The sequence below is a fragment of the Epinephelus fuscoguttatus genome, linkage group LG16 (assembly GCF_011397635.1).
Source record: "Epinephelus fuscoguttatus linkage group LG16, E.fuscoguttatus.final_Chr_v1".
In the NCBI taxonomy this organism is placed as follows: domain Eukaryota; kingdom Metazoa; phylum Chordata; class Actinopteri; order Perciformes; family Serranidae; genus Epinephelus; species Epinephelus fuscoguttatus.
This window is the reverse complement of record NC_064767.1, coordinates 23,616,360-23,629,471: the sequence shown is the minus strand read 5'-3', so window position 1 is coordinate 23,629,471 and position 13,112 is coordinate 23,616,360. Positions and strand designations below refer to the sequence as shown.

The window sequence follows — 13,112 nt, the reverse complement described above, 5'->3', positions numbered from 1 at the left end:
GCTGGTCTATTCATAATTCATGCTCCTCTTCTGACATTGTTCCAAAGGTGCAATTCTTTTGGAAAATGTATTCAAAGGCGTAACACCTTAATTGCACACTTGTGCTGTTAATGCATGACAAGATTTATGAACAAAGCTGACCCAGAAGAGCAAGATACAGCACCAATAGTTGTTTATATTGGTGCTTAATTGTTAAGAGATAGATTTCTCCTACGAGGCAGCAATAAATCACGATTTTTCATTTGTTACACGCACAAATACGCTATGATTTTTCCCTAAGATAATTTATTTTTTACTCGTCGCTCTTAATGGGCTGTAGCAATGGCTGCAAAGCATATTAATAGGATTGACTGAGACAGGCAAGGCACCTCTAAAAGCTAAAGTAACTTCTTTCCAAACTATTTAACTTGAATAGCTTCTGATCCGTGTTTTTTTTTTTTTTTTTTTTGGTGCTGTATGTGACATTCATAAACTTTATATAGCAACAAACCACTGTTTGCTATGTAAAGATATAGTGGAGTCATGGCGTCTTGAGCAGAGAATGAAGTCACGCTACCTCTGTATGTGTTATAGTCTGAGCTATTCTGTTGTTTATTGTAGTGAACCTGTCCGGCCACGCGTGCATGCTTGTGCATGTGTATCCCACTGGATAGCTTGTCGCCACTACTCTGCACTGTGCTCATACGACTGTTACTTTTTATACAGCCTGCTCTCACTGAAAAAATGACCAAATAGGTGGACTGTGCAAGCAGCTTATTAAAACCAATACATCCATTTATTGTAAGGCTGTAGTAATTGTTACAGAAGCAAAGGAGGAAGTGGTGTGACATTGCATGAAAAGTGAAAAAAATCTGTACACTGTACAAATATTGAAGAGGCACCTAAAGTGACTGACACTAACTTCTTCAAATAACAACGTAGCCTAGTATGCTAGTAGGTGTAGCATCCTACGCTTGTGACATGTTGTATGTGACATACCGTAAAACTTCAATCAATAGCCCGGGCTCTTATTTTCTTAAATCACTGATATCAGCTGGCCTACATTAGGGACAGGCCTCTATATGGGACAGGCCTTTAACTCCTTTCACACAAAACTGTTTGCTCAGCAAAAATGGGAAATACAATCAAATTGTTTATTTAAACCAGCATGAATATTACTTGTATAAAATTAGGCCTCACAAGAAAGAGAGTGTTATAGCACTCGAGGATTACAGCACCCAGCATACTGACACAACACAACTTCATCCCATTAAAACAATACTCACACCTTGGATTAATTTCTATGAAGAACCCTTTTGATTCTCTTGATCTGAGGACCCTCAACGGACTAAAGGAATATGAATAACTTATAGGATAATCGAGGAATGGACATATAATTTGAGGTAGCCAACATCCCAAGAACTTCTATTAAAAAAATGAACTGCTTGGCAACCAGACCAGGCGTCTAAGACAGGTGTTTATTTGTCAATATGTGTAGCCACAGCGAGCTAGTAAAAAGGGTCTGGGTGTTTAATTGGGACTAGATTTTTAACTGAAGTTTTGCAGCATGTCCAGAGATGCATCACACTATGTAAGTGACAAAAATAATCAGGTAGTTTTGGAATCAAACTGCAGCAGTTTCATAATGGTAGCGTTTAAAACAGCGACTGTTAAGGTAAATTCTGTCATTGTGGGGCCTATTATACAAGTTATTTCGAAAGTTGTCATTTAGGTTAAAGTAGGAGAGTGTTGATACCAGGACGGCATCATCGCCACTACCCCATTCCGCCTGGTTGTTCAGCACTGTTTAGAGTTAACTGTTAGCCACTGACTCAGCCACCTCCATGTTGAGAACTGTGTCGAACTCAAATGACTCATGTGTTCTCAATTTCACATAGGGCCCCTTGCAAATGAAGAGCTGGGAACTTTTTTGTTTTCGAGCAGGTTTCACTGGAAATACTTCATTCAGTGACAAGAAATACTTCACAAAAAACAAAGAGTCAGTCAATAGTCAGCTGCAAACATGAACACATTACAGTCCCAAGTGTCTCATGAGAAAGCGTGTGTACTTTGGAGTTATTCTCAGCTTGGGAAACAAAAGAGATTACTTTCTGCAAAAGAAACAGAATTTTAATTAACGAACAAGTTCAGGAGGAACAATCTGTTTTTGTCTGAATCCACAAAACTTCAGATATAATGAAAGCACTTTTCTCCAAACTTTATAAAACAAATCGTGCTTTTAAACTGGGATGAAAGCATGGCAGCTCCCATTTATATCCAACAGACTTTTTCCTTATATTATTATATAATGATGGGCCAGTTGCTTTAACATGGTGGCCAAAATAATAGACACACATAGTGGGTTGAGGGTTTTTTTTTTTCCTCCACAGTAATGCTGAGATCGCACTGGCAGCTGGAGTGCTGTTCAGCTGTACGGTACAATTACTAGACAGCCTAACTCTGCAGCTCTGTAACACGACTCACATCATGCTCCCTTTGCCTTTCTGCAAAATAGCATTTTCTACTTGTACTTGTGCTTCTTTCCAGAGCAGAAGGCACGGGAATCTGCTCCCAGAGGACTGAAGATTGTGTTCAGCCATCAGACACGTTCGGGCCCTTCATCAGTCAGGAAAGCAGCTCGGTGCGTATTTCAAGTTGTTCTACATAAAGCATCTAACTATAAAGCTGTCTGCATTTTGCCTTGGTACTGAGTTGTGAAAGATTACTTGTTAAGGTTACATGAATAATTGCTGAGTCAAAGATGCAAAAAGAGTTTGCGCTTCATGAGAAATGTCACACTATCATGTACTATATTTTTCAGGGCAGTTTTCTCAGGTAGCTTTTTGTAAATCAACAATTTGATAAACAAATATGAAGAAAACAACATATTCAAGGAAAAACAAAGCAGCTCAGACGGCGAATTGGAGAGATTCGTGTCATTTAAGGATCATCAGTGATTCAATCCAAGTCCACTGCTATATTATAAAACTGCCAAGAATTAAAAGGATGGTGATTAAATAGCTGTAATTGAATAATTGTGAATAGTTGTAATTATAATTCCCTATTTTCAGTGTTCCCCCCACCCTTTCTCAAAACTAACTCCCATGTTTATTTGCACCTACGAGTTGGAAGTGATCAGTGTTGCTTGAAACTCAGTGTATGCCAGTGATGTTGTGCAGCCTTTGCCAGAAGCGCTCTCAGATCCATTTTCATAACAAGCCCGCCGCCAGCTCAAAACCAGCCAAGAGCCGAAATCCCAAAGCCTGCTGCGGATGTTGATGCGTTTCTTAAAGTGAATGCCACTGATAAAACTCTCACATTCAGATTACAAAAAGGGGATCCATTACTCATTGTGCCTTTCTCTTGTTTTCCACAAAGAATAGAGTCCGAGGTGCTTAAAGACTTTGCAGCTGTCTTCACATTTCTCTGCCATTAGTCCACACATGGATCCACTGTGATTCTTGTCCATTAGGCAGTCCTGGGCTGCAGCCTCGGGCGCAATAAAAAAACTGGCAGCTGTTTGTTTTTGTTGGTTTACCAAGTTTATCACCTCTGGCAACGTTGTTTATGCAGCCACAACACTCTTAATAGAATACACATTAGTTTATTTAGTGAATACTCTCTGCTTATGCATCTCTTCCTGTGGAAAATAAACATAAATTCTGGTTGTATTAACTTTTATGTATTGTATGCAGAGATGCGAGGAGAGATGATGGAACATGAAAATATGATGGCAAAGACAAATGACTCGCAGGTAAGGAGGTGATTGTGTGTATCAGCTCTTATTTTTCGCTGTTAGTCAGTGGGCGATTTGAGGGGGGATAATGAGGGATGCCATCCCTCTTGTTATTAAAATGACCAAAATGCATCCCCCCTGTTAACCTGCCATGTCCCTCGAGGTCACTAATAGATGGATCCACCTATAAATTACTGAGAATTATTAAACTTTGACATCTCACATGATGTGATTCAGCCAATTAAAACTGTGCATGGTGATAAACATTGTAACTCGAGTCAGTCAGTGTGTGGGATACAAACACACGGGAGAGACGAGACAAGAGACAACAGTCAGAGAATAAGTGAGTCACAGAAAAGTAATTTCACATGGCTCGCTCTAAAAAGAGAAAAGTAGACGTAATAACAGAGCTTTGAATCAAGAGTGGACCAATTCTTTCATGTTCATTCTTCCCACTGATACAAATTAACACATTGCTTACTGACTAGAACTGCCCCGACCAAAAATATTCCTGGTCAACTAACAGTCGTCATTTAGGGCCATTAGTCGACTAGTCGCCCACATGTTAATTTATATTTTATATATATATATATATATATATATATATATATATATATATATATATATATATATATATATATATATATATATATATATATATATATATTAATTTATTAAATTACACACACACACACACACACACACACACCAAATATTTGAGTTGAAGGTGTGAGAAAGAATAGTATCAATAACATTGTTAACACTGTGCTACATTACAGAGAAGTAAAGAAGTAATGATTGTGCTAAGTGGCTAATGGGCATGTAGCTACTCGCATGTTTCAGATGATACGTCATGTTTGTAGTCGACCAATGAAGATGAGTTTACATATCACCTTGGGTTCGTCCTTCACCTTCTCAAAATGATCCCGACATGTTATTTACCAGCCTGTGTAATAAACGCAGGTACCAGCCCTGGAAATTAACGTGACTCCTGTCTGACTGCTGAGCGTGGCCACTTCCTGTGTCTGTCCATTCAAATTAAATTCCCACATGGTCTAGTCATATAGGTTTTGATTTATTTATTTTTTCCTGCGACTTAGTGACCAGTGAAATCTTGCCTTTCTAATAATCTTTCTGGTTGACTGAGGTTTGGTCAACTATCAGGGGAAAGCCCTATTACTGACTATTAAAATAACATACATGCAGTTAATCTTTGCCTATGTATTATTAGAAAAAAGGTTGTACTTCAAGAGAATTTTTTTTTTGTTTGTTTCTTTTTTGGAAGAGAAGATCAATATTCACTGAAATGAAGGAAATTAAGTTTGACACTCAAATCTCCATCAGACTACACTATCATTAGTATTAGACTATTTGATTCCAGTAGTGGCAGCATAGGATTGTTTCTAATGTGATCTAAACATTTTCAATAACTCTAGACAATTGTGAAGTCCAAAAGCCAAATTTTTGAGAACAAAAGTAGATATAATCATTTCCAAAATTCACAACATGCTTTAATTTAATTAAATATTCTGCTTCAGTTCATATTTTTGGGTGTTTAGTCTTTCAAAATCATTTGCTCTCCCACTTGTTGCACACAAAGGGAAGCACAGACCTGTATTAACAGGACATCACCATAACTAACATTTATTCATTAAAGAATGTTGATTTGATTAAAAAGACTGACTCATACAATGTGATAAATTGCTTTATTTAAATTGAGGATTTTGTTGGAGGTTTTTTAAGGGTGATGACATAAAAAAAAGACATTCAAAGCTTTATTTGAAAATCTCAATAGAAGCTTTGAATGTTTAAAAAAACGAGAGAATAGAAGACATTCAGCCCAGCCCTGTCTTCTGGTGCTGTCACTGACTTAGTAATGAGACAAGAAAAATAGAAAAATAAATATGCATGATTGAGAAAAGAGGTTGCACAACTCGAGCTGATACGAACACATTCTGCAGTCATGTAATGATACCATCTGCTTGTGGGTTCACAGTGGCTGAGAGGAAGAGGGGGAGAGGCAAACTCAGATATTCAACGCGCTGTACTCGCTAATTCAGTCAACGGCTGTGTGAACAAATAAATGATGGCTGCCAACTCCCATGCTTAGTGCCTTATTTTCTCCAATAATTGCACCTATTTGTTCTTAACAAGACAATAAAAGCTCATTTGAAAAGGTGGAGGTGAGAGTGGGAAGGTCTATCTGCTTCCATCTCCATCTCAAGGACGAGCTGATTGTCTCTGGCTAAGAGCTGCATCTCCATACAGAACGTCACCCTGGATGTCAGATGAGTGTTGACAGATTATAACTGGGGGATTCATAAAGAGACAGCCGGTGGATCGAGGGGAATTACTGTACTGCATTTGATGCACACCCAGCCAAAATGTCAGACGCGGGGCTCAAAGGCTCGCTGCATATACAAACTACTGTGCATCAAGGACACACTGTCATTTGTCATACATCCTCAGAATCCATTCAGACAGATGACAACATGCCTGTCACATGAATATGTCTACAGATTATTATAAAGACTGAAAGGAACAGAAATAGAATTTTGAAATAAACATTTTGGATTTGCTTTCTCGCTAAGATTTAGATCTGACCTTCAAATATGGAGCTACAGCCTGGAGACAGTGAGCTTAACTTAGCATTTTTTTGTAGGACTTAAGCCCACTAATAATACATTGTTTTATTTGATTAAGAGGTGCTTGTAGGCAGTTTTTATTTTCTTTTGTACAGAGCTAAGCTATCTGTTTCCAGTCTTTATGCTAAGCTAAAGCAAGCATCTCCTGTATCTAGATTCATATTTAGCATGCAGTCACGAGAGTGGCGTCGATCTTCTCAATTAATCCATGACAAGAAGGAAGATAAGCATATTTCCCCAAAATGTCTCCCTATTCTTTAAAATATTTACATTTATGTTGCTCTAGTGTATGTTTCTCTTTTCTTTTTTGTGTTGCAGGTTTTTGAATGCTACGAAGACAACAACAAGTCGCATTCCTGGTGGACAATAAAAGTAAAAACTTGTGCTAAAGAATCTAAGTGTTATATTTTCTTGACTTGTAATAATGTCTTCAGGTTAGCAAATATTCAATAATGTCGTCACACCTGAGCTGACTGCGTTCCAGTACAAGAGGTCGAAAAACCAAGATGTTGTTAGCATTAGCAGTTCTAGCCATATTAGCTATTGTTAGCAATTCCAGTTGATAACACGATTAGCCTACGCTGTAATTTGTGCGTACAAACACTGCAGCAACATGTCCAGAGATAGAATTTGGATAGTACTGTGTGTATGACTGTTTAAATGAGACACAATTAAGGCAAAGGTGCTAATAAACAGTATTACTGCAGCTTTTACTACTGTTGATGCACCTTCTGTGTCATAACATCTGACTTCAGGGGGCGTTTCAGTTGAAATATCCATGTGGGAACTTGGAAATTTCAACTTCCCAGTGCAAATGGAGCACACAAATAGTCCATGCTGTCCTTGCAGCAGAAAAAAAAAATTCCTCTGATGTTTGAAATGTGTTTTTAGCATAATGTCACTTATGTTCACATTTATCACAACATTTTGTATCTTGTACGATGTTATGGCCTCAAGTAAAAGCACTTGACTCTGGAAATATACAAGCACATCTCAACACGACTGCACCTTATTCTAGCCGTGTTGTCATCTGGCGGCTGCTGTCATTACCAACCCGAGTGCACCCTGTGTCTGTTCCCAGCTCACTAATAAATGGTTCACTTAGTGCTGCCAACATGAACATGTTAGTTCATTAAGCAAGTCGAGCCCACTGCTGGCGTTCTGGCCAACTGTCACAGCTACTTTACGAGCCCAACCCGTCAGTGCCGCCGGAATATACTTCAGCAGCCAGACACAGCTCACACCTCGTGTCAGTTTCTGAGTGGTAGTCATAATGGATGGCGCCGTCTGCATCTCTACATATGGTACGCAGTGATTAACACTTGAGATTGATAGAAGCAATACAAGTATCCCACTGTTCAAATAAATGTTCACAAATCACGTCTTTCTGAATTTGTTTGTTCATATTCGATTTACAAAACAATAAATCGATGGCCTCGTAAACTGGGCACATCTCAGCTCCTCGCAACACGCTCAACTTGAACAGCTTGCAGGGCTAACGACTCAGATTTGAGGCAGAAGATCATCCATTGCTTATCTTTTTGGGTGGAAAGGGATTTCATGAATCTGCTCAATTGTATAGCAGAGTCATTTCATCAAAAACATCCCACCCCTGATTCTGGCATTTGTTTAATTCATTTGCTCCATGACATACACTCCACGCAGCCTGTCAGCCGGCGCAGCGTTTATCTTCCTCGATATCACTTGATCTAAGTATTGGAAACACAAAGACACCAAAGTGGGTCAGGATCTAGGCGAGTACCCAGAAATGTTCAATGATGCAAAACAGTGCATGGTTATAACTCTAACACACAGCATTTCCCCCCAGCCAGAGACGGGTACCTGAGCAAACTCAGCTCTGTTTAGACAGCTGCTTGATGAGCCAGAATAGAAAATGAGGGCTTATAATCACCCGAGTCGAAAAGGGCCTCTTCACCGGCGTAGCACTTGTGATGAAATGGTGTGCAGAGTCAGAGTCCTTGACGTGTTTTGATGATTCTCATGTTGTTCGCCTTGCGACAGCAGGCTGGGATCTAAGCCAGGTGACAGAAGGTGAGGATATATAGCTTGAGCTGCAGTTTTAAAGAAGTTGTGTGCTACTGTAGACAGGACTACTATATCTGATCTTAGCTCCCCTTTTTGTGCACAAAAACAGCCCCCTCCAGCTCATTAGAGCTTTTTTTTGGAGAGATGATGAGTTCTGACATGTTGTGCTGCTTTGTGCATGTGGATAAACAAAGCAGCAAGTGAATTGAGCTAACTATGTTTTCTACTGATGAGGTCATCGAGGACACAAAACGTCTCCAGAATTACAGAGCTGCTTTGACGCACAAGATTTTGTTTGGTTCAAAACATTGTGGGAAATGTTTTGCAGGATGTTGCTTTCCTTGAAACATTTGTAACAAGATTACATAGCCTGTTCTAAAAAAAAACATGTTCCCCAAGAAATACAATATTTCCACCCGAAAAGACAAAATCGACATCCATTATCATAACTGTTTGGGCTCAAGGTGTGACTTTGCATGAGTCCGTCTCAAGGAAAAGTAAACCATTTCTCTCTGAATAATGTCTTCTAACAAACACCAGAGTCTGAATCTTTTCCCAATGAGTGTTTTCATGCATAATGCAGATACAAGCTGCTAAATACATCTCCATATTCAGATTACAAATAGCTATTTATGAATAAACATAATATTTCCTTGGCAACTGAGCTTCTGTAGACCACAAAAGGCAGAAATAAACAGGATAAAATGTTTATGTGCCACAGTGTCCTTGATAATAATGGCAGACAATCCATTGCTTATGTATATTTACCACTAAATCAAACAGGATCAGACGTATATGTGTAACACCAAATCTGAACATGATTTGCTGTGACGTTAGTGTTACATGTCTGCTCTTTGCCCTACTAAATGTCCTTTGTGTGATCACTGAGTATACATAATTTAACTTGAGATTCAGTAGTTCTCTGTGTTTTATTCCTCATTTGTCAACATTATATATGAAATCATGTGTACTCAAAAAGCCTTCAATGGAACTGCATATGACTCATAACCAGCTGTCTACTTGAAGAAGTTTATTTTGGAGCAACAGCTGCTGTTTTATTTTATCTGCATGTTGTTTTTAAATCGTTAAAACTTCATTAACACAACTATGCACCATTGCAAGAGTGAAAATGAGCTCTAGTTTAAAAGGGACAATTCATCCCCAAATCAAAGGTACTTATATTCCCTCTCACATGTAGTGCTGTTTATCAATGTAGACAGTTTTGGTGTGAGTCGTCAAGTGTTAGAGATATCAGCCATAGAGATTTCTGCCCTCTTTCAAATATAATGGAACTAGATGGCTCTCGACTTGTGGTGCTCAAAACACCAAAGAAATGCATTTGAAAAACTCAACAGCAATGTCGCTTTTCAGAAATTTCTGCATTCTGCACAGAGATAATTCATCGCTGTGTCCTGTGTGCTCAGATTGGGTGGCTGTCCTAACAATTTTGTGGACTTTTTTTATTGGCATTCTCTTTTTTATAAAGCTATTCTTTGCCTACTTCCAGCATATTTATTTGTGTGCATGAAGCCAAAAATTGAAAGTGGCTGTGCTCTTCATTACATGCTTTTAATATAACCTTTAATATCAAGGAGCCATTTTGGCCAAAACAAAAATCTGTCTGGGGCTGCAAAACATATTAGAGCCTCATATTAAAAGAAAAAACAGCCTTTAAAGTCATATTTAACCTATCAACATTACTAATAGATCTAAATGGGCATTCATTATTTGTTTTAGCACAAGGAGGCTGTACTTTAACTTTGCAGCGTTGCTGATGAAAGCAAACAAATCTGTCCACGCACTATTAAATTCTCTAGTTTACCCAGAGACTTTCTACTTTTTGGATTTGGAATCCACAGCTAGCCTAGCAAGGAAGACTCAGGACTACTGTAGCCATCAATAATGATGTTTTTAGAGGAAAAAGCACCAGGCCATAGAGGTTGACAAAATGTGAAAACTTTTTTTAAATTTGTGTATGGGCAAAACATTTTTACAGTTGAAGAATCACTTTAGGCCTACAACAATAAATGAAACTTAAAATGTTAAAAAACCAAAACAAAACAGTTACTCCTTTCCATATAATTTTCTGTCAAAGCCACAGGGAGCCACTGGAGAGGGCCTACAGAGCTTCACACAGCTTTGGTACCGCAGGTTGCCAACCCCTGACCAAGAGTACCTGCGGAGTTTGGCAAATGAGCATTTATGTATGTAGCATCTTATGTGAAATCTTTTGCAGAGGGATTTAAAGTTGCAGTCATTAGTCCCTCTAACCCATTGCAAAGCACTGTTGTGGGAAATTTGTATTCAATCATCTATATGCCAATGTCGGTGTATTTTAACTGGTCTTTTTTTAATTATTTGTGATAGTTGCCCCTGTTTTTTTTGTTTTTTTTTTTTTTTAATTGTTCACTGTTATTATATACTGTATATATGTAAGCGTACTCTTTGGTTTTTCTTTGTAGTAATGCCATTTTGTGTTTCATACTGCTTGTTTTCGAGTTGCATATTTTATATTTTGCATTTTTGTCCTGTGTTTTGTCACTGTAACTTTATGTTGCTGCCTGTCTTGGCCTGGACACTGTTTAAAAAGAATTTTTTAATCTTGAGGTTTTCCAGGTTAAATAAAGGTTAAATAAAAAATAAATAATGACCCGATTGCTCAAAATAATCCATAGACCTTGTTGTGAGCAGTTTCACGAAGGAACTATTTCCTCTCTACAAAACAACACCTGCCAACTGTATCACTGTGCAGACAGAAGTGTAGCCTATATCCACTGTTACTAACCTAGCGCCACTGAGCCAGCTAACATTACAGCTTAGCTGAGGAGGACGCCATTAAATTTTACATCTTATGCTGTCACTAGAACAAGCCTCTCATCCATGAGTACATGCACACTCATTTATGCACGGTGATTCGGTTGGCAGGTAGAAAGTAAAATAGTTCTCACAATAATGGATTATCTTTAGTATCATGATTTTTAAAAAGAGACATTCCTGTTGAGTTTTTCAAATGTATTTTTTTGGTGCTTTGAGTTCCACAAACTGAGTGCCAGACATCTCTACAGCCAACATCTCCAGTGTGTGGCAATTCTCACCAGAACCATCTAGACTGATAGCTCTACAGGTAAGAGGAAAACATGTATTTTTGATTTTTTTGGGTGAACTGTCCCTTTAACAGCCAACATTTGTGACATCCTCTCATATTTTGTGTGCTTTTCCATCTCATTCACTGTTGTATGTTATGGCCTGAGTACACAACCAATTGATCTTTTTTCTTATGGTTTCACAATGCAGAGTAAATTCATGTTATTATTCCAAGTGAGCCACACCAATCATGGAAATCCAAAAGTCCAATCAGCTTACAAAATACATCTAAGATTGTTGTAAAAGATGAGGGCACCTCAGGTATCACTCTTTGGTTTTCCAGCTCTTTTCTGCTGCACATAGCCCCATGAGTTACAGCACAAGATGCTACGCTGGATAAATGTATCCGACAGGCGAGACTGTGATGTAGCTGTCAAGATTCAGAGTCACGGACATCCCCAATGAAGCCTTTTTGTTTTGCCTAGATTGTATTTCTTTTCACAGCCGAGGAAATGATACACAGTTGTTGAATTCGATCTGGATGACAAAAAGACCTACAGCAACTATTGCTCAGGGGGCAAGGTGATCCTTCTAGCCCACATGAAAACAGCGGGATATTGATTCAGCCGCCGGTTGTCAATCAAGGTCATGTTTGAGTCTTACTGTCTCTCTGTAGTTTAATGAAAGGCATATGACAAGAGTGTGAACTTCCTATAGGGAACTCTTTACAGCAGAACAAGGGAAACTCGTTAGACCTGACAAATCTCTGCAAAGGACACAGAGGGCTTTTCACAATAACTGACAGTCAACGACTAATGGGCACACCACACTCATACTATAGGCGAACATGCAGCATGCAATGAGAGCAGTGACAGCCAGATAATGACAAATTGCTTGAGCTATTTTCAAAAGACTTAATGTGTCAACTCTGTCACATTTAATGTGTGAGAGCATGTGACAAGAAGAAGCTGATATCCGCTTTACATTTCACAGACTGAATATGCAGGTTCAGCCATTACATCATCCATTACCATATTATTCATAAGTCATGCTGTCACTTGTTAAGTAAGGCTGGGCAATATATCGATAATATGTCGATATCATGATATGAGACTAGACATCATCTTAGATTTTGGATAATAAAATATAGAAAGTGTTGAGCTTTCCTGATTTTAAAGGCTGCATTAGAGTAAAGTGATGGAATTTTCTGAATTTACCAGACTGACTTCCAGTAATGCAAGCATCTGAGTAGGTCCTGCGACATTGCTTTTATTATCCTTGCTGGCGATAAATATAAAGCAGAGTGGAGTATTTACTCTAGGTAATGTCCTTGGATCAATTCTGGAGAAAACCTGTGGGCAAAATGCCTCTTGAACAACTTTCTAAAAAGAAAGAGTCACCAGCAGCCACCCCTCAAGACAACAATGCTATTCTAGCAGCTAACACAGCTAGCTCGGAAGCTGACCCGAGTCTGTCCAAAGCTCATGAGGTAATGACGGCTGATATAACTGCTATCATGGACAAAAAATTAGGGAAGATGTTACGTTACATGACATTAACATGAATATATCTCAGGGTTAAAAAGAAGTCTCTGAACTTACTAGACTGTTTTAGCTGTTTAA

At 38.6% G+C, this 13,112-nt stretch overlaps 1 protein-coding gene across 4 annotated transcripts in view; it reads left to right on the top strand.

The window, feature by feature from the left end:
• The window catches only part of khdrbs2 (KH domain containing, RNA binding, signal transduction associated 2), a 92,201-nt gene extending 85,365 nt beyond the window's left edge, over positions 1 to 6,836 (top strand). Inside the window, exons 11-13 of one of the 4 annotated variants that reach the window (XR_007451347.1) lie at positions 2,527 to 2,620; positions 3,675 to 3,733; positions 6,679 to 6,836. The gene's annotated coding sequence lies outside the window, so the exon portion shown is untranslated. Of the gene's footprint in view, positions 1 to 2,526; positions 2,621 to 3,674; positions 4,019 to 6,678 lie in introns of those variants that run through there. The other 3 variants (XR_007451344.1, XR_007451346.1, XR_007451345.1) reach the window with 3 other exon arrangements.
• The last annotated feature ends 6,276 nt before the right edge of the window (positions 6,837 to 13,112 follow it).